Source organism: Helianthus annuus, chromosome 10 (genome assembly GCF_002127325.2).
Source record: "Helianthus annuus cultivar XRQ/B chromosome 10, HanXRQr2.0-SUNRISE, whole genome shotgun sequence".
In the NCBI taxonomy this organism is placed as follows: Eukaryota; Viridiplantae; Streptophyta; class Magnoliopsida; order Asterales; family Asteraceae; genus Helianthus; species Helianthus annuus.
Genome location: NC_035442.2, coordinates 90,323,342 through 90,346,368, shown reverse-complemented (window position 1 = coordinate 90,346,368; position 23,027 = coordinate 90,323,342). Strand labels below are relative to the sequence as shown.

Sequence of the window (23,027 nt, the reverse complement as noted above, 5' to 3'; positions counted from 1 at the left end):
GTGATCTTTACGGTAAATGCAATTTGTGACTATACGTGAGTTAATTGGTTATGAAACTGATTGTCTTTGGTAACCACGGTAAGGTTTGGTTGACCAACTTGGAAAGGGTAACTTAACATACCGAGCAAAACTAAGGTGAGTTCATTTCTCTTTACAAGCATGCGTCCGGTGGGGACAATCAAACAGGTAAACAAATAAACGGATTTCATAAACCCATATCCTTGTAGGGGATATGAGGCAGTTTTCATAAACCCACATCCTTGTAGAGGATGTGAGGCGGTTTTCACAAACCCATATCCTTGTAGGGGATATGAGGCAGTTTTCAGTAAATGTTGATGTTGGATAATACACTCACTTTCTATCACTTAAGTCCCATCATACTACCGAACTAGTTGCTTGTAGGGCAACAGGGTTATTAGTTAATAGCATTATTAGGTTTGGCACCCTCACGACGTACCTGGATAGGATGGGCGTGAACTAATAAGTTTAAAATCATGACCAATGTTTGATAGAGCTTTGGAGAAGGGCAAAAAGGGCCGTCTGCGGTATCGAGTTATTATCAACATAACATAAGTCAATACTTGGTAACAAACGGTTAAGCAAACTGTGAACTCACCAGCGTTGTCTGATACACTTTTCTGCATGCTTGCAGGCCTATAGGTACATGTCGTTGGAACTTGCTGTCTAGGATGCTGGAGTGGTAATGGGTCGAGTTGCATGGAATCACGAGACACGTCTAATGGATTTTATACACTTGAGTTATGAAATTCTTAACTATTGTAGTATGCTTCCGCTGAACAGTAAACAATGTTTTGTAATGCTTATGATTAACAAATGAAAGTTTTATTTGAAATATTGTTATGAGTTCAATGTGATTGGTGGCTAGATCCTGGTACGTCACACGCCTCGTGAGGGTTTCCGCTTGGGGTATTTTCGGGGGTGTGACAGATGTAGATGTTATCATATAAAGTTTTGGTTGGACTATAGTGAGAGCAGTGTATTCATAAGAAAGTTTTTCATGGATTGTTCTTTTTTCTACTCTTGTTTAATCATACAGCTATGGATTGTTCTTTGTTTCTCAGATTGACGCGGTGCATTCTTTTAGCTAATCAACAAAGGAGACGCGTAATGAATATTACATTGGATACATGAGAAATGTTTTTTATTAACTAAACCCATTAGACGCACCCGCTGCAACGCACGGGCATTGCCACTAATATATGTATAATTACTAAGATTTAAATATTCCATCTTACTAATCCATTCTCTGTAATCAAAGATCAAAATTAACTAATTTATCATTTAGTAGATATTAAATAAATAGTTACGTTTAAAAGAAATGGTGTAGAGGTTTACAAATACGGGAGACGCGTGGAATGATAAAGATATGTGACCTAATAAGAAGGTGCCACAAACTATGTGGTACTATTCATTCACTTGTGTTATTAATATATGTATAATATAATAGAATCTATATCTCTAATAAAGCAAACCATTAGGGGACACATGTCACCCAATGGTGCAAGCCAACTAAGCATCCACATAAGCAATGATGTGGCAAAACTCAAATAATTGGACAAATGGCATTGCTCTAAGGGCTGGATTGGTTTTGCTTCCTATGTACGATTCATTACTCTCTCTCTCTATCCCATTCTCATTAATCGTTCAATACTCTTCATTCTTACCCTAATTCCCTCTCTCTCTCTCTCTCTCTCTCTCTCTGGTGAACACGGCGACGAAGATCTATCCAAGAGTTTTGATCAACATTCATCGGATTTGAAGACTCTAAATCGACGGTAATGTCTAATTTGTGGTTCAATTATTCTTTTTTGTTTTTTCGATCATCTGATTTCGTTAATGGTCTAATGTTAATTAGGGTTTTAATCGACGATTTGACGATCGATTATTGTATGTTTTGATTCGTAGGGTTTTAATCGACGATTTGATGTTGTTTCGTTCTTTTTTGTTATTTCATTCGTCTGATTTCGTTAAAGGTCTAATGTTAGTTAGGGTTTATTCATTTGTATTCTTTGATTTTCTTTTATAATCGACTGATACTTCCGATTTCGTAACTGATTGAATGTTATTTATGTCTTTTAATCAATGGTTATAGTGTGGTTCAACTATTAGGATTTTTTTTTCAAAGTTGTTCATGATTATGTTGTTTTCTTTTCTGATTACAAACCCTAAATCCATTGTTCTTTATTGAAGCTTGAAGATCTGCTGTATTTTCCAATTGAAGACTTTGATAGGTTAGTAATCTTATATTTCTTTTTCCTTTTTTTCAATCTATTTACGGTTCACCAAGTTCTGATTTCTCTTTTCCTGTTGGGATTGTAGATGGTGGTGTCATGGTCTTCTTGCTGGTGTGGGCTCTGACCTGGCCTTTTGGAGTTAGTTCCCGATGGTGCCATAGATGATTGTATCATAACTGATCGGGTTTGATCTAAATGGGTTTTTAACCAACATTTTCATTTTCTTATGTTTACTTATGATTAGATTGGATGTCCTTCTTTTTACGATTATAAAAATTCAGACAAATTATATGTTTTTTTAGATGCCATCTCTTGAACATTAACAACGATTAGGTCAAGGAATTCATCTCGGACTAAACAGTGTTTTTAGTGTGGTGGAATAACATATGTTATAGTATCCGATACAGTTAGATTTTGATCCCTTTTTTGCAGGTATAGCAGAGAGTGAGTACAGTACGGTTGAGTGGGTCAGGTATATTATTAAACTCGACGTTTCTTGAAGTTGTGTAGTGTGTGCTATATTAAAATTTATATAAATAATCGGATTGAGAAATAGATTTTTATTGGTATTATAAACGCATGTTCTTTGATTGCAGGAAAGTTTACACTTTGATGAGTTATTTTTAGAGAATCTGACTTCAGGTTTCTAAGCTCATTGAGCGAGTCGAAGCAGCATTTATAAAGCATTTTTGCAACGAAACTGGCATCAATGGAATGTTGATATCATCTGATTTCGGTTTTTGACCTAAATGATGGAGGAATTCCGATTTTTCTGTCAAGTCCTTTTCGATGTAATCTGATAATAATAACGGTGTCGAGGTTGTGACTGAATCACCACCGCAAAAGGATAGTCAGGAGGTAAGAAATGGCGTTTTTTCATGATCTTAGCAATATTGAGTTTTTATGATTCTCAACTTTCATTTTATATAGTTTTTGCTTTACATGGTAGAATCAAAGTTTAATTGGTGTTGGAAAAATCGATTATCTCTTCAACACCAACTATTTTTGACGTAGTAATTAAAATATCTGATTTCGCTGCTTATTATTCTCAAAAAGCTTCTAACTGGATCGTGGAAGATTGTTGTCCTAATTACATGTTGAAGGTACAATTTTTAGAAGCATTTTATTGTCATTCTTGCTATTATCATTGTTTTGTCAGTGGTGATGTGATTTTGAACCGCTTTCTTAAACTGAGTCGGTTTTGGTTATTTATATATATCTAGTAGATTAAGCATAAGCATTTAACTAGAAAGGTGATGGGTCAGATGGGTTGAACGGGTTGAAAGTCATTTGGACAATATTCAAACTTGTAAAACTGGTAATTTGCTTTACTAAAAAGATTAATATGGCTTTTAATATTTAACATTGGCCATGTAGTTCGGGTACTGCTTTTCATAAAACATGGGTATTAAGTTACTATGATACTATATTCGAGTTTTCTGTTTCTATCCTCTAAGTTGTTTTCATATAATCATTGCTACTTTAAGTATCTAAATATGCTTATCTAATTAATTAGGGTTTAAATAATCAGTCCAGGGTTTGAATTTGGTATTATCCTATTAATTGGTTTTAGTTTGAATCAGAAGCATCTAATTAAAGGTAGATTCGTCCAACATGTGTCGTATATTGTCACACCCCCAAATAACCACCTAGGGCATGTCCCTATTGGAGGTGCAACGATCCAACAAAGAGCCACCAATCATATCAAACACAAGTTATAATGTATTGAAATACCCAATTGAAAGAAATGTATCGTTTGAAAAGTTAAACCAAAACCAAAGTATTGAGCGGAAGCATAAATGTATAAGTGTGTAAATGAATGGAAACCAAATCAACATAATTGTTTATTATGACCACAACCACTCCAGCAGCATCAGACGGCAAGCTCCCAAGTTCCTTCAATAATTACCTACAAGCATGCAACAAGTGTGTCAGACTACGCTGGTGAGTTCAAGGTTTTGTTAACGGGTTGTGTGACCATATATATGTTAATGCGATTCAACGTTGCGATACGATGTTGCTCATGCTAGATACCCTAGGGATTGTGCCCATATGTATCCGGGGAGTGGGTACCCCTTAACGACCGTTTGCTATGTTGCCTTCGTTAGATACCCTAGGGAGAGTGCCCATATGTATCCGAGGAGTGTGCCTCTAACAACCATAGCCATACCCAGATAATTAGTTCACGCCCGTCCTTACGGCCCGGTGTGAGGTTTCCCACCTAATAGCGCTATCAACTAATCACCCCCATTGCCCTCCAGGCAATAACCAAAACCGATTAAGTTATTTACCCAATGTTTCCCTTCCAAATGTTTACCAGTTGTCCCAAACCACCGGGACGCATGCTTGAGAAAATGCAATGAACTCACCTGAGGTTTGCTCGGTTAGACAAGTTACTCGTTAAATAAGTTCAATACTCACAACCTACGAAGAGTGTTTGGTAATGATCAGTTTTACAGTTTGTTTACACATAGACCACATCAATGGTTGTCACGTATGGCATATATAACAGTTAAGCAACAATTCAAGCAAGAACAATAATTATTCAACATAAGATCAGTGAACTAAATAATCCATATTACATCAACCGTCCAGTTATGAAGTGTGCAACTATAATCAGCTACGGCCCACGGACAATGTACAATTGGGCTCTAATGTGTGAGTTAATTCAAGTGTGCGGCCCACTGATCCGAAGCCCAACCGGCGCTGTACCAAGTTGCGCGACTCCACACGGGTTATGATGTGTGCAGCCCAACCTGAATGGCCCGTTTGGGCTGTGCAATTTATCCTACTTCGCGGCCCAGCCTTAAACATTTACATGTGAGGCCCAAACAAATAATAACCCAAATCGGTTCAAGATCATGTATTTACAGTTTATCACATAAACTTGTGCCATATTATTTACAGTTTATCACATATACTTGTGCCATATTATTTACAGTTTATCACATATACAATACAAGAACAATTGAGTAGTAAACCATGTGATTTCTATTCGGCTCAAACATCAACAATTGCAATCTGAGACAATTAATGCACATTGATAATTACATGATGTATTTCGACACCATAACTCACAATTCATAAGTGTTTGATAAACATCCATGCTAAGAGGTCCAGTAGTGATTAAGATAGTTGTGAAATTGTCAGACAAATGCATGTGTATATGTTTCTAATATTCTACATTGCATTTAAAAATTCGACCCTCATTAAGAGTCATCAATACAATTCATTATCATGCAAACTCACAAACCCATGCACAAGGAATTAGTGGCAGAACATGCGGCCCTATCACAGATTATGTGGAGCAATGCGGCCCAATAACATCTCGTTTACAATTCACCCATTAACATCAGTTATGCATGATTCCGATTTGATTCAGACCCTCATTTAATTCAGATTTTTCAATCACCATGGTAACTTGAGATCGTAACACCCTATTACACAACTAATGCCAATTCATTGATTACACGTTCATAACCCTAATACATTAATCACTCGTTATCCATATATCATGTATAAACACCTCACGTCAATCAGTACACATATAAACAAGATTAGACGAACAAGATTCAATACAGTTTACAACCCTCCCTATGATCATGTGTGATAATCTAAACACGCAACACTTATTCATAAATGGTGCATGATCAATACAATATCAATCACGATGGAAAGGACATACCTACGAAGAATTACAAGTAGAGCAGAAGGTTACGAGAAGGGGGGGGGTTTCTCCTGCTGCCGTATGTAAGTTTGAGAGATATAGGGTAGAGTTTGTTATGTTTTTAAACTAAACAGGATTTGACTTAGAGTATAATTCGTATGCTTCAACAAAACAGATTATGGGCCGGTTTCTACACAAAACAGGATGTTGGGCCGGTTAACTAAACAATAAAAAGGTTGGGTCGGTTACCTTATTAACTAGACAATACAATGGGGGAGTTGGGCCACAAGGAATCCAATATTAATTCGAATGGGTCTGATATACTATGTGGGCCAAGGGAAGGAGAGGCCCAAACGGCCATGAAATGCAAAAACGGCATAACCGGTTTCGCGAGTGATTAAATGCACAAGAACATTTAAGGAGTCAACCTTGTAGACATGCGCTGAAGAGTTGTGAGATTTACATAATACTAACCTGAATATTCGGGTTGTCACATCATCCCCAACTTGAAAGAAATTTCGTCCCGAAATTGGCAAGTGTCAAGTGTGAGAGAACGAAGTGAGAAATCAGGATTGTTGCGGGTTCTGCTCAGTTGTGACATCATCCCCAACTTGAAGGAAATTTCGTCCCGAAATTTAGCAAACAGTCGCTGAGGAAGCTAGTTTTGTTAAGCGTTTTCGTGGGGTGTCACATCATCCCCTACTTGAAAGAATTTTCATCCCGAAAATTGATCTAAAACAATGGCTTGAAGTGAGTTCCGACGAACTCGATCTATAGATACTTTACAACGCCTGGGGGGGGCTAATCTTGTGATCGGTCTAATTGGTGCATTCGGTACCGTCCAAGTAATGCCTCCCACTTAAATCCAATGACCACGGTTTCCACCGGAGGTTGTAGGTCGTGCAGTTCCTCTCCGTAACACCATCATGGTATATCGCTGGATCATCGGTACCCTCGGATAGAAGCGATGCTCCGCGTGTTGTAGGGTTGGGTTTCAAAAGCTGCAAAGACGTTCTCCGATTTTATTTCTCAGGAATTTACAGCTCCCCGCTATGCTAAGGAGGTTGAAGTTGCGAAACCTTCGAAAATCCTATGATGAAGCTGTGATAGTATCTAGCAAACCTAAGGGATTTCTGTTTCCCATAAGGAATCTGAAATTGCATAAGGTCAATCTGAAATTCCGCCTAACGATGTAGAAGTAAACCAGCTCACTCTTCAGGAGGCATGTCAGAAATTCATGGATAAGTGGAAGACACTCGATCTTCCTTTCTTAAAGCGGCAAATCGGTGACAAGAGCTAGTATGGCAGGGTAGCCCTTCCGTAGACACTTCTGGGCTTTCACGACTGTGACAATGCCAACAACGGCACCACTACGATGATCATAAACTGATAAGGATTCCCCACTGGGGAGAGGGAACGCACGATTTTCTGTTTGCAGAGAATTTTCCGCTTGATACCTAGATAACCAAGTCCATGTCAACGACCATGTCAAAACTTACAAGAGTATTGCATCAGCCAATAGAGGCATTGCATCAACCCATAGGCACCGGATAGTACAAAGGCCAGCGAGAGGTTTACCATAATTAAGGTAACTGTCCTAGAGTCAAAGATGTGACTCTTGTGGTGCAAGGATAAAAAGAGGTAAGGTGACGACTTAGTACAAGAAATATCCCTTAAACGATAAAATAAGAAATCCATTCAAATTAAACCATATAAGTCACTACATCGAATATTCGCAAAAGTTTTAATCACCATGATTGTTTATACGAAAACAACTGAAAGAAAAAATAACTAGATAAACGATTGAAAGACGAGTCAGTCGTCCACGTCACCATCCCCGAGGTCACTACCATCATCATCGTCTCCGTCATTATCCGAGACCTCCTCTGGCTCTTCTTCCTCCTCTTCCGGCTCTTCCTCCTCCTCTTCGGGCTCTTCATCAGACCCTTCCGCCTCTGGTTCGGGAGGTGCCGGGACTGGGGCTGGCTCGGGTTCAGGTGCGAAACGGGCTTCCTCCAAGTGATGGACCCTCCAATCCATCATACCTATCTTTTCGGCATGCGAGTTAAGCCTTTCATGATCCACTCGAGCGTCTCTCAGTATCAGACCTTGTACCTCACGCCCTTTTAGGGCTTCTGCCTTCAAGTCAGTAGTTCTCCTATTAAGTTCCTGTATCTGCTTCTCTTGAGCTTCCACTCGCCCTCCTAGGGTATCAACCTTTCTTAGTAATTTCTGATTTTGCTCCATTAAGACTTGGTTTTGTCCTATTAGAATCTGGTTATAATCTCGGAGGGCCTTACTCACAGCCGACTCGGCCTGAGCGCTGAGGGAGTTAACTGGTAGTGCATGCGTAGGTCGGGAGGACGACTCCCCGCCCTGTGCGAGTCTCTTCCTATAAGCAGCACGCGTCTCCATCTGACGCGGGGGTGAGTGAGTAGTAGCGGGTGCCTTCCCTGGCGCCCGGGGTTGGTCGAAAGATGCGGACGGTGTAGACATGCCTGTCGAGTTGATGACGTAACGCATGTTAGACGAAAGAATGCACACTCACAACGTTCCAAAAGAGGGTATTAACGCAGAAAGGAAAAAAAATGACAGAAAGAGTAAGCACACAAGGTTTCAATCAACAGCTGCTACGTCCGTTTCCTCGTCCACTCATGTTTCTATATATGGAAATGAACTAATTTAGGGGTCGAAAACGAGGAGAGTGTTCAGGTTTATCACGTTAAGAACGATTAACTACCATGTTCATACACAAACAGGGAAGAACCCCTCTTACACTCGTTAAGCCTCATTGGGATTTGCATGCACCACGTGTTATTATTATATGTGCACCCATGATAATAAGGCGGTTTGCATGCTCCTCTCAATGCTTCTTATCTTATGTTTGAAGTTTCTCCCACCCCAATCAACACAAAATAAGCACTACCAACAAGATTAAAATTTACTAGATGCAAGTGTTATGTTACACTTTCAATGTGTCATGATGCCTACCATGTCGTATCGTGCATGCTATAAATATAGTTACGTTTACTAGGCATAGAGAGCATAAGCTAAGGAGGAACGAACCTTGCAGTCTGAAGCTGAGTGTCATGGTCATCGTTTGGATCAATTCGGTTATAGTCTGGTTTTATGAAAACGTTTTTAAAACCGTGTTCTCTATAACCAGTGGCTCTGATACCAAACTGTCACACCCCCAAATAACCACCTAGGGCATGTCCCTATTGGAGGTGCAACGATCCAACAAAGAGCCACCAATCATATCAAACACAAGTTATAATGTATTGAAATACCCAATTGAAAGAAATGTATCGTTTGAAAAGTTAAACCAAAACCAAAGTATTGAGCGGAAGCATAAATGTATAAGTGTGTAAATGAATGGAAACCAAATCAACATAATTGTTTATTATGACCACAACCACTCCAGCAGCATCAGACGGCAAGCTCCCAAGTTCCTTCAATAATTACCTACAAGCATGCAACAAGTGTGTCAGACTACGCTGGTGAGTTCAAGGTTTTGTTAACGGGTTGTGTGACCATATATATGTTAATGCGATTCAACGTTGCGATACGATGTTGCTCATGCTAGATACCCTAGGGATTGTGCCCATATGTATCCGGGGAGTGGGTACCCCTTAACGACCGTTTGCTATGTTGCCTTCGTTAGATACCCTAGGGAGAGTGCCCATATGTATCCGAGGAGTGTGCCTCTAACAACCATAGCCATACCCAGATAATTAGTTCACGCCCGTCCTTACGGCCCGGTGTGAGGTTTCCCACCTAATAGCGCTATCAACTAATCACCCCCATTGCCCTCCAGGAAATAACCAAAACCGATTAAGTTATTTACCCAATGTTTCCCTTCCAAATGTTTACCAGTTGTCCCAAACCACCGGGACGCATGCTTGAGAAAATGCAATGAACTCACCTGAGGTTTGCTCGGTTAGACAAGTTACTCGTTAAATAAGTTCAATACTCACAACCTACGAAGAGTGTTTGGTAATGATCAGTTTTACAGTTTGTTTACACATAGACCACATCAATGGTTGTCACGTATGGCATATATAACAGTTAAGCAACAATTCAAGCAAGAACAATAATTATTCAACATAAGATCAGTGAACTAAATAATCCATATTACATCAACCGTCCAGTTATGAAGTGTGCAACTATAATCAGCTACGGCCCACGGACAATGTACAATTGGGCTCTAATGTGTGAGTTAATTCAAGTGTGCGGCCCACTGATCCGAAGCCCAACCGGCGCTGTACCAAGTTGCGCGACTCCACACGGGTTATGATGTGTGCAGCCCAACCTGAATGGCCCGTTTGGGCTGTGCAATTTATCCCACTTCGCGGCCCAGCCTTAAACATTTACATGTGAGGCCCAAACAAATAATAACCCAAATCGGTTCAAGATCATGTATTTACAGTTTATCACATAAACTTGTGCCATATTATTTACAGTTTATCACATATACTTGTGCCATATTATTTACAGTTTATCACATATACAATACAAGAACAATTGAGTAGTAAACCATGTGATTTCTATTCGGCTCAAACATCAACAATTGCAATCTGAGACAATTAATGCACATTGATAATTACATGATGTATTTCGACACCATAACTCACAATTCATAAGTGTTTGATAAACATCCATGCTAAGAGGTCCAGTAGTGATTAAGATAGTTGTGAAATTGTCAGACAAATGCATGTGTATATGTTTCTAATATTCTACATTGCATTTAAAAATTCGACCCTCATTAAGAGTCATCAATACAATTCATTATCATGCAAACTCACAAACCCATGCACAAGGAATTAGTGGCAGAACATGCGGCCCTATCACAGATTATGTGGAGCAATGCGGCCCAATAACATCTCGTTTACAATTCACCCATTAACATCAGTTATGCATGATTCCGATTTGATTCAGACCCTCATTTAATTCAGATTTTTCAATCACCATGGTAACTTGAGATCGTAACACCCTATTACACAACTAATGCCAATTCATTGATTACACGTTCATAACCCTAATACATTAATCACTCGTTATCCATATATCATGTATAAACACCTCACGTCAATCAGTACACATATAAACAAGATTAGACGAACAAGATTCAATACAGTTTACAACCCTCCCTATGATCATGTGTGATAATCTAAACACGCAACACTTATTCATAAATGGTGCATGATCAATACAATATCAATCACGATGGAAAGGACATACCTACGAAGAATTACAAGTAGAGCAGAAGGTTACGAGAAGGGGGGGGGGGTTTTCTCCTGCTGCCGTATGTAAGTTTGAGAGATATAGGGTAGAGTTTGTTATGTTTTTAAACTAAACAGGATTTGACTTAGAGTATAATTCGTATGCTTCAACAAAACAGATTATGGGCCGGTTTCTACACAAAACAGGATGTTGGGCCGGTTAACTAAACAATAAAAAGGTTGGGTCGGTTACCTTATTAACTAGACAATACAATGGGGGAGTTGGGCCACAAGGAATCCAATATTAATTCGAATGGGTCTGATATACTATGTGGGCCAAGGGAAGGAGAGGCCCAAACGGCCATGAAATGCATAAACGGCATAACCGGTTTCGCGAGTGATTAAATGCACGAGAACATTTAAGGAGTCAACCTTGTAGACATGCGCTGAAGAGTTGTGAGATTTACATAATACTAACCTGAATATTCGGGTTGTCACATATATTCAAGTAAGATTCTCTGTTATTAACCCTGGATTTGAAGTTTTATGGTTTTGTTTCATTTCGATTTTAGGTTTGCTAACGAAGGAATGAGTTCCACTATTAGCTAGAATTTCAATTCTGGTGAGGTTGTATATCTTTTTCTGCACATTCGGGTTATGGAATTGTCACTCTTTTGGTCACTATTCTGGCAAACGAATGTTGTTCCTTGCCTCTTGCAATTTAACATAAGCTTTATTAATCAACATAAGTTGTGTTTGTTGTTTGGTATGAAGATTTATGATATATATGTTTTTTTTTGGTTTTATAGGTCCGTAGGGATAAACATAAGCAGCCTTGGATTTGGAAGGATGTTAGTCATGTCAAGGGGTGAGGTATTATAACTACACTTGAATGATTCTAGAGTCTTGTGGTGTGTATTTCCATACAAATCACCAAGTTTCTTTCCTGTTAGTCATCGATAAGATCAAGGGCGACCCAGTTGTTGCTAACAAATAAATAGTACATAATCTTGGTATATAAATTCCATCTAATTTTTAGGGACTGTTTGACTAATATTTGAGCATTTTTTCCCTGGATTGTCAGCATAAGTCACATAAAGTTTGTAGATATATTTTGTCCCCATTAATATTACAATCATGCTTTCCATCTTAGATATAACTTATTTATAGTTTGAGATAGAAAGGTTAAGGCTCTATTTGCATAATGACAGATGACGTGCAAGCCTGCCTTCTTTGTGTTTAGAAGTTTCTTTCTAATTTGTTTGTTGTTTGTTTAATATAAAACATAAGAAGATTAAGAAAATAATAATGCTGTCATTGAATCTAATAATATATCCACATGATCAGAGTTAGTTTTTACTTGAATGACATTGAATATCAGTTTGTTAAAAGGAATCAACTTGAAATTATTAATTACATAGTAATAGTATTTGTCTAATAATTGGCATATTATGCATGATGTGTGTTATGGTCTTTATGATTATCAGTTTTGTGCTTAAAGACGCCACCTCGCATATTGTGAACGATCTTCCATAAAAGCTTCAAGGTTTTGTCCACGAAATCAATGAAAGGCAAATATAAATAACACAAAGGCTTAATAAGTTGGAAGAGAACTCAGAGTAATCAAAGTGAAATTTCGAACCTCATTCATGATGTTGCAACTATATTAAACTACGGATACAAAGAGTTTCTTTGGCTTGGCCGTGGCTAGCTGAAGAGTAAAAGAAATAGAAATGATGATTGCTACTTGTACAAAACTAAAAAAATGTAAGTCATAGTCATGTTACTCTTTGATTGCCATTTGTAAACTCAGTTTTTCTTTCATTGCGAAAGCAGCTGGTGTACACTTTCATGGAGTGGTTCTCATGTAGATATTCCCACTTCATAGTATTTTATTTAGTTTTATAGTTTTTTATTTAGTTTTTTATAATATTTTTATACATGTATCCTTTAATAATGGCATCTTTATGCATCTTATTTTCTTAAAGTCATGTCTCTCTATGTTTTTTTCTCTAATAGGGCATCTTCCTCGGTGATTTTAAAAATTACATGTTTATTGTTGAATTTGCACATTAGTCCATTGATTATAAAGTAAAGCTTTATGGGATTTTCATTTGTTAAACCGCGTGTATACGCGGGCTCTAACCTATGTATTTGTACATAATATTTCATTTCAAAGTAAATAATATGGTTTTAGTTGAAGCCCGCGTATTACGCGGGCATTAACCTAGTATAATATATATCAACATATATGTGTAAACCTATCCATGTGATATTTTATGATGAATTAAACTTTTGTAATCATTTAATGCATTAAATCACTAGTTCTATAACATTTATGTTCCAAAATTTTAAAAACAAAACTATTGTTAAATAATTAAAGAAACATTTTTATTTATATTTAGTCTAATATCAACAAAACTTTCTATTTTAAAGCACTAGTCAAATGTCAACAAAACTAACAAAACTTCCTAATTTAAAACTTTAGTCAAATATCAAATAAAAGTTCCTAATTTAAAGAGGTGACAAAAATTCTATATTTAATCAAGCGGGAAATAGTTTTTAAAATTTAAACCCTAAAGTGCACTATTAAATTATGTCATATAAATCTATCTATCTATACTTTTTATAAAAGGAGAAATTCAAGTGACATAAGAAAAGCTGATGTGTCAGCCAGAGAGCATGTCCAACAATGCTTTTCTTATCTCATTATTACACTAGCCTAAGACCCCGCGAGCTTCGCGGGTGGCTAAACACCAATTAAACACATAAAATAATTTAAACATAGAAGCGTTAAAGTGTGATTTGTTAAGCCTAATATTTTTAGAGATTTGAGCACGTCCCAATAGTACATCTACACGATGTTCTTTACACATTAAGTATTTGTATATAAAACCTTCATTATTTTTTAAATATTACAAACCGACAAAAAAGAAATGAGGTCAACACATAACTTCAAATGTTGTATTAAACCAATGAAAAAAGAAAATATAATAAGGTCTTTAGTTATTCAAGTTAAGAATGTTATAATATAAAAAAACTTGAAACAATAAAATAAAAATTTCTAAACTATAGGCGACATAGTGGTCTCGATAAATAAGGCTCCTTTCGGACCAGTGTAGTCATCAACATGTTCAAGGTACTTGAAAGATTCGTTGCAAAGGTCAACTTCAACAATATCACCCGAAATACTTGTTATGAGCCACTTGTTGTCTTGAATTATATTAGTCCTTCGACGCCTTTCAAGATAATCAACAATATGAGGCGTATTGAAAGAAAACACCTTGATCCAAGCCTCATCTTCAAATTTGAACAAATCAGCAAATAGCTTATCAGACCGTCCAACAACAATCACATGCAGCTTCATTGCAATGCTAAAAAAATGTCCTTGTCAAGGATTCACTTCCAAAACCTCGAGAAAAGAAAGAGTGCTGAAAGTTTCGGAAAGAACATCGAAAGCTACTATGTGTCTCTCACCTGGTGGAAACCAATAATTGGAAACCATGAAATATATGTTTTTCCCCGAATAAATTCTGGGAGACCATGAGTAATATGTTGAAGCAAAATTAGTTACGTTCAATGAATTTATCATTCTCCATGACTCACGACGACGTGAGTAAACTCGAGCATTAACAACATTACGGTCACGTCTGATGTGAAGAACTTTGAGATCGTTCGAGTCGTCAAAGTACATTCCACCAGTATCAGCGTTTCGCCCGAAATTACGATCAAAGTAGTCATCGGCCTAAAATTTAAAGCGCCTTGTTGTTGGATTCCAAAGTATGAGCTCACAACAAAACCTTTCATTGCAAATTAATAGCAGACCTTTAAAGGACGCTATAACACGTAAGAAAGAAGGATGGACATTCAATGGAGAAATTATGGTTTTGGTTGTATCGGCTTGCAAATTCCCGCCTACTATGTTGTCAACAACAATTGAGTTATCTTTTAAGGAGAGAAGCTTCTTTTGTAGTGAACTTAGAATTCGCCGAGAATGCATAATCTCAAAATTATCATTTGACAGTTCGTTACGATAAAATTTGGAAGACCTTTGAAACGGCCTATAGCTTTTGCAGGCAGCCATGTGAAAATTTCGTCCACAATCAATTCAGACCCAAGCTTGTCCATTTTATGATATACTTTTGCTACAATGGAAGATATAAAAAATGAAATAAAAAAGTTTATGTATATGTTAAAAAAATGTAATGAGAATTTCTATCTATGATGAGACTAAAAAATTATAATAGAAAGTGATTATGTGTAACAATAAAGGCAATTAACCTTAATATTAGAAACATGTAACCATCTTAAAAATTGTATTAAAACATATAAGAATGTTAATTTTACTTGTTACTTTAAACCATACATATATGTATAATAATGTCATTATAACAATGAAAAAATGAACAACAAATACGAATTGTAATTGTAATATACATTAAAAGTTTATGTATATGTTACAATAGATATAACAATAGAAGATATAACAAATCAAATAAAATAGTTTATGTATATGTTAAAAAAAGGTTGATCAGAATTTCTATCTATGATTAGAGACAAAAAAGTTACAAAAACCTTAAAGATATATATACTTTGATTTAAAAAATAAAAGAAAGTACTAAATTTTAAGTTATTGTGGTTTTTAAATTCAAGTTGTTTGTTTTTAAGAATAAATTAATTTGGAAATTCAAATTGTTCGTTTAAAAAATATTCATATGTCTTTATTGATCAAATAAAAAATTGTATCCAAATGACTTGTTTCCCAAATATCCTTTTAAAGTACATTGTAAAATTATTAGGTGGGTTGTATGTAAAATAATAGATGTTTACATTGCTTAGATTTATGCTTATAATTATAATGTCTTTACATAAATTAGGAAAAAAAATTTAAAAAATAATATGTACTGGATAGATTAAATTGATTTCCAAAACCAATTAAATTTAATTAATACCTTTAAATAATATGGCTTCATATCATGATTGAAACTTAATCTTTACTTTGATAGGTAACATTTAGAAGATATATATTACTTATCATAACAAAATCCAATATCGCTTCATACAAACAAAATGATATAATTAAGTTATAGACATACATATTGAAAACATCAATGAGTAGCATAGCAACGCATACGATAATAAACATTAACAAAAGTACTTGTTCAAAACACACACGTTAACCAACAAACAAAAGCTTAGTTATATCAACCACCAGTTAACTACGAATTATAGATATATAAAGTTTTACTAACCGGATCGGACTTTTCTCAAGATTATGGTGTTTTTTGAAGTAACAAAGGTGAAATCAAGCATCACACCATTAATCAAGTTGTTGTCAGCCATGAATTTTTGCCAGTTGTCGACCGAATAACGTTTCGCACATCCGATTTTTTCAGTCTTGGCTGTGTAAACAACATGTCCTTCTAAGTTCTGAACTTTCAATGAATGTTTCTTCTTCGTAAACCCGGCTCGATTAGCAACCTCAACAGGAAGACGCTGCATTTAACAACGTACATTAAAAATCAAAGCTGTTTAAAATTATTTAATAATTACTAAAATGTAAATCGAAAGTTTAAGAAACGAAAAATCATACCAGCCTATATTCTCCTTTACGTGTAAAGTCAAAATTTTTAGCATCTACGGGAAAATTCCATGTTTGACCTTTCTTCGGGATGATATATTTCTTCAAACTGGAAGTGCCAACCGAGGGTACATTTTGCTTTACCTATATGATTGGTTTAACAAATAAGTAATATTATTCTAATGACAATCATTAGGATTAAAAATTTAGATGATCATGTGGCATTAATAATACAAAGTAAATCAATAACAAATGCTTGTCTTCAGTTTGACAAAAATTTGAAACAATTGATGTTTTAAAGTTGATGTTTTAAACTTATAAATTAAAAAAGAATTGTTCACAAATTGAAGATATAGATTACCATTTCGGAGGCTTTTTACGGTGCTTCGAACGCACACGACGACCATGAAAATAAGATTTAGCTTCTCGAATAAAAGAATTTTTCGAACCGAAGCACCTCTACATATCTTCAACTTAATATCCACCTACAAAATCCCAAAAAAGGAAAAGTAGTCAAATATGGCAAAATTGTAATAAGTTAGAGTAAAATCCTCATAATTGTACCCATCAAAATCAAAGTCAAAATCAAATTCAAATTCAAATTCAAATGATCTCAATTAAATTTAATGCTCTTAATTGAGTAGCATTTGAAGTAAATCAATCAATTCTACCGATCAATTTCTTCAAAATTTGAAACAATTCCAAAAATAGCCCTACCAAGTGCCGTGTGTGTGTGTTGTAAGGTCATTCAGATCATTTTGATTTTGAGAGCTGGCAAACATTTCCAACCAATCACTACTAGAAAATTGGGCAATTTCCACCAAAAGTTTGCCACCTAAAAAACCGTAGCAAATTTAGCCACCAATTTTCCACGAAAATGTGAATTAGGCGTATTTGAGATGGCATGGAAAATTGTGACCATTTATTTTCGGTTGCAAATTAGTAAGAAAAATAATAATTTATAAAATAACGTGGATAAATAAAAAGATGTGATTGAATTGCCACCGTTTTAGCGACCAATGAAATTTAAGCGGGTTTATTTCAATTTTTTTAGCCTGGTGCGCCATATGTTATCCATATTTCACATAACCTCTTGATATCTCCTGTAAACCTCTCCACTAATTAGGGTTTTAATCACCTCTGGATATCTCGTGTACACCATTCCAGGTCTAAATAAAAAAACATAACCATTACTCCATCCGTCCACATATTAGGGTTTTGCTACTTCGCCATTGCAAGGTATAATTCTTGATTAGGGTTTTGCTACTTCCATTCCAAGGTATAATTCTTGATTTCCTATGACTTTTAAATCCTATGCCTCTTCTAAAATTTACCTTCAATTGACGTCCATTCCTGGAAGCCCAAATTCAACTTCTTGTCCTTTAAATGAATTAAATCTTGTTCTTTTCAAGATTTATTGTATGGATCGATAATTGGTACTTAGATAAATGCTCATTTCTTGAAATAATAGCAACTCATTTCACTTAAAGACTCCAACCTTTGAATTTCTAAGTGATTATTTTTTTATTGTGTTTGATTTTACTAAAATATTGGAGTTTATGTTTGCATAAACTTGAATCTATTTTTTTTATAAACTTGTTGGGGTTCTTTAATTTCAATTTGGGATGGTGGGTTTGGTTGTAATTGTGTAAATTTGTTGTGAGATTAGTGTAGGCAAGCTGTTCGATAAAATGTCTCTGTGAACAAAGTCACTGATAATGACAATAAATTGTCTTTTTGAGTTGGGTTTTCTGGATCTGAAGTCACTGATATAGAGTATATGTGTTTATTTTTTATTTTTTGGCATACAGATTCACTAACTATCTGTTTCCTTACAATGTAGAATATGATATCACAGGGTGTGACAGTTGGAGGATCAAGATCATACTTTGTTGATCTGTTGCATGGTTTATTGAAGTTTGATCATGTAGACCGTCTCACCGCTTAATATGCTCTTGACCATCCGTTCTTCAGAAACAGTCTTGCATAAGCTGACAACAGTTTTCTGGTATGGGTCGACCCAAAACAGCTGTTTTTAAATTTGTTTGTGGGTTGTAAATTTTAACTAATATATAGTGTATTAGGTATATACATGATGAATTCTTCTGCCGGCGATCACCAAATATTAACCGTAAGTTCAACTAATGGAAGATCATGGCTCGTTATACTTGCTTACAGCTCTTTAAGAAGTAAATAAATACTGTTTTTCTCCATTATTATTGTTTCTTAATATCATTTATACTTTCTTCTGATAAATTTAAGCTCTCTCCCTCTCTTTCCTCAATGATTCGTCAAAGTAGAATGAAGAATCTTCAATCTCTAGTTTGGATCACTTTCGGATCTAACAATGGATCGACCAACCTCTACCGTTTTCCACTATTATATTGATGCTTTTTAATCGCTTCCCAATCTGTCTCTAGATCTTTGATTATTTTACGTTCAATTTGATTATGAAAAGTTGGGGATTGGTTTAGATCTGCTTCTAGCCTACAAGATTTCTGGTTTATGTACTCTTAAGTACTATCTTTGTTATAAAATTCACCAAAAGTTAACCTAGTTTACAGATATTGGTTCCTTTCAGCTTTTAATACCATTCAATGGATGTGAAAAAAAATGTATAAAGATGTGTTTCTGGAGTTGCTTACCTGTTGCTCTTGTTGTTAGATATCAAACTCTGTCCATAACAATTCAACTTTCCTTAACTAGGTAAATTTAACATATTTATTAGTTACAACTTATACAAGTTTTAGATCTGATTCATAGGAAACTACCTGCACTAAACTAGTTAGAGTCAACTATTCAACTCATAATGAATTCAGTTATGTCTCCAATAAGTTTTTTGTGTCCACTACCAAAAACCTCATTTGTTTTCTTGAAATTATGCGCGCGTAGCATTTTAGTTCATCATATATTGTCCTAATATAATTTGTATACCTTGCAGATATATGTGTTCCGACAACTAGGGGCGACAATTCTTGACACAACCCGTCAACCTGACCCGAACCCGACACCAAAGAAAACAGGTTTGGGTTGACTAATACGACCCGTTTAAAAAGACGGGTCGGATTTGGGTTGACACGTATTAAAAACGGGTCAGGTTCGGTTGACCTGTATAAAATGGGTTGACCCATTAATCCGTTGAACTATTTAGGAAAAAAAAAACTTTTATATTTTTTTTTCGTTTTTTTCTGATTCCATTTTACATGCTTAGTTATAAAAACACATTATATTTTTTATTTGTAACACTCATACTCATCATTAAATTTATTATCGATAACCCGCTTAAAACCCAACAACTCATTTATAAATCGTCAACTTGTATGACTCATTTAAAAATACGAGTTAAACGGGTCAGGTTTGGGTTGACCCGAATTTATGTGGGTCGTGTTAGGGTTGAAGAAGCCTACAACAAACAATCGCACTGCCATAAGCATCATCCGTGATTCTTTATTGGTTTTTTTTTTTTTTTTTGGTTTTTTGGATATGGGAAATCCAAATTTGAAAGATCTTGAGAGCTATTTGAGCATGCTGTTGAAATGGTATGCATGGTACTTTTCTTTAAAAACTTTGTTTGATATAAAGATTTGCCATCTTTTGTTGTAAGTAAGATACGCATACGTAATTTGAACTTTTTAATTATTTATGACTTAATCTGGTTTTTAAACATGGTTCAACTGATCCAACATGTCTAACCAGTGCCGATAAGACGTATAGTTCACTATCCAGTCCGGTTATGAAAATACTGGTGTTAATTGGCATTTTCCTTTTTAAGCAGGATGAGATACTCTCACGTCTCAGTAGTTTAGTAATTACTGATTTTCTTTGCTTTGCAGTTCTTTTGATAAAGCTTGTGATTTGTTTACTCATAAGCTAAACGAGTTGTACTTTGATCTTAACAGCAGAGCTGGACATGGGGCTTGAAGATAATCAACGATTCAAGAAATATTATTTTTTATATTATTATTGAGCTGCAAGTGATTCGGGATAGTAATGATTGCGGTATGGTAATGTTGGGCTAGAGTTGACTTTGTGTAAAGTCAGCTAATGTGCTATACTTGCCAAGTCAACAATCCGTACAACATGATTGGGTAGAGGCAAAGGTATGGACAAAGGCAATTGATTTAGTGCATCAGTTGAGTTCCATTGATTTAGAGACTCAAATGCCAAAAGTCCCCAGGTATGTCAACATTGTAATTGGGATTGCCATTCCAGCAGTTTGGATACTGGCCAGTTCACACTGATCCGTGTAAACTGTTTTTTCTTTTTTTCTTTTTTTTGGCATGCAATTGGATGCCCACTACAAATGCACCTGGTTATGTTTTATTGTTGGATCCTATGTTGTCAAAGACACAAGGCGCAGGCGAGGCACCTCGCCTGAAGCCTAGGCACAAGGCGCAAAAAAAGCGTGGGCTTTTTTAAGAAAAGCGTATATAGAGGAATTTCATATTGTTTACTCTTTAGCATAAGTGGAATCACATACATTAGTAATTTTTGTGCATTTCTGTTTGTTTGGTTTGCGATGTTTTTTTTATTGTTGGGTTTGACATTCATATTGAGGAATTTCATATTGATTTGATTACACTTTCCCTACGCTCGAAAGGATGTCACAAATTGAAGCTATGTTAACTGCCGCCATTCGAAGATAGGCCATAAACACTTGGTTTCGAACGTTTCGATGTTTATCATATTAGGATACTTTTAGTTGTTTTATGTTTTAGTTGGTATTTTTATTAGAATCTTTTATATGCTTTTGAAACAGAAATGTTTTATATAACTTTGGGATTTTGTGATTTTATTAGACTTTTTATATATACTTTTGTAGTTTTATTGATATGTAATTTTGATTAAAATAGCAGGGAGAAATCTGAATCAAAACCCAAAATCAAAAAAAAAAAAAAACATGACCAAATAGACAGACGGTCACAACTCGGTGGCAAATAAATGGTGGCTAAATGGTATTAAATGGTGGCTAAATGGTATCTAAACGTGTGGCTAAATGGTATCTAGTGTCAAAAAATGGTGGCTAAATGGTATTAAATGGTGGCTAAATGGTATCTAAACGTGTGGCTAAATGGTATCTAGTGTCAAAAACGGTGGCTAGATGGTGGCAATATCGGTGGCTAAATGGCATCAAAATGGTGGCAAAAAAACCCGTCACAACACGGTAGCAAAATAGCAAACATGTAGCGGTGGCAAATAATTTTGACCAGTTTTGTGGTGGCAAAAATTTGGTAGCAAAATATAAAAATGGTCGCTATTTGGTGACATTAGGGAAATTGACACAGATGTTTTTATCACCGCATTTTCGGTGGCAAAATGGTGACAACAAGGAAATTGCTACCGTTTTGTGACTGAATATTTCTTGGCAAAAACCCTATTTTCTAGTAGTGAATGTACAAAAGACTGGATTAAAACATGTTCAATAAACTTGGATTGAAGATGATAAATATACAAACCATAAGAACACTTGCAAAAAAACATTAATCAATAACTCACTTGCAACCAACTACTGCAATCAAATGAAATTCCCCACCTGTATTATAAAGTAAAAACAACAATATGAATACAAATAGATATGCAACTTGATACCATTTTTTTTTATTGATGTTGTTTAGAAGGTTGTTGTATGCAACAAAAATGAAGCTGTTGACATTCTTTTCTAGCTATTTCTTTTATTTAAACAAATTTCCAATTACCTGATCTTGCAACTTGCACCAGCTCTGTAGAGATATCGAACTGAGATGAACAACGCCTAGCAACTTGCTCAGGATCAACTTGTCGGAACCATAGCCTTCAACATAAAAAACTTATAAATTAAAAAAGAATTGTTCACAAATTGAAGATATAGATTACCATTTCGGAGGCTTTTTTCGGTGCTTAGAACGCACACGACGACCATGAAAATAAGATTTAGCTTCTCGAATAAAAGAATTTTTCGAACCGAATCACCTCTACATTTCTTCAACTTAAGATCCACCTACAAAATCCCAAAAAAGGAAAAATAGTCAAATATGGCAAAATTGTAATAAATTAGAGTAAAATCCTCATAATTGTATCTATCAAAATCAAATTCAATTTCAAATTATGTCAATTAAATGAGGTTTAATGCTCTTAATTGTGTAGCATTTGAATTTGAAGTAAATCAATCAATTCTAACGATCAATTTCTTCAAAATTTGAAACAATTCCAAAAATAGCCCTACCAAGAGTCGTGTGTTGTAAGGCCATTCATGTCATTTTGATTTTGAGAGCTGGCTAACATTTCCAACCAATGTACAAAAGACTGGATTAAAACATGTTCAA

General features: G+C 35.6%; 3 long non-coding RNA genes across 14 annotated transcripts; 2 read left to right on the top strand and 1 right to left on the bottom strand.

Annotated features, from left to right (window-relative positions):
• The first annotated feature begins 1,847 nt into the window (after window positions 1–1,847).
• LOC118482884 lies at window positions 1,848–13,011 on the top strand. 4 transcript variants are annotated; one of them, XR_004869122.1, is made up of 6 exons: window positions 1,848–2,252; window positions 2,341–2,727; window positions 2,852–3,358; window positions 11,717–11,766; window positions 11,954–12,017; window positions 12,632–12,647. It is a non-coding gene; the product is annotated as an uncharacterized LOC118482884 (long non-coding RNA). The 4 variants fall into 4 exon arrangements; XR_004869120.1 differs by having other exon boundaries at window positions 11,717–12,017; window positions 12,632–13,011; XR_004869119.1 differs by lacking the exon at window positions 12,632–12,647 and having other exon boundaries at window positions 11,717–11,771; window positions 11,954–12,034.
• A 4,784-nt stretch (window positions 13,012–17,795) lies between these two features.
• LOC110885387 lies at window positions 17,796–21,306 on the top strand. Of its 9 annotated transcripts, none has more exons than XR_004869117.1 (5): window positions 17,796–18,004; window positions 18,569–18,733; window positions 18,810–18,856; window positions 19,667–19,748; window positions 20,625–21,306. It is a non-coding gene; the product is annotated as an uncharacterized LOC110885387 (long non-coding RNA). The 9 variants fall into 9 exon arrangements; XR_004869116.1 differs by having other exon boundaries at window positions 19,667–20,264; XR_004869115.1 differs by having other exon boundaries at window positions 18,810–18,914.
• Window positions 21,307–22,135: 829 nt separating this feature from the next.
• On the bottom strand, window positions 22,136–22,664 carry LOC118482883. The gene is made up of 3 exons (XR_004869111.1): window positions 22,579–22,664; window positions 22,422–22,516; window positions 22,136–22,258 (listed from the first exon to the last, which is right to left on the bottom strand). It is a non-coding gene; the product is annotated as an uncharacterized LOC118482883 (long non-coding RNA).
• Window positions 22,665–23,027: the final 363 nt, after the last annotated feature.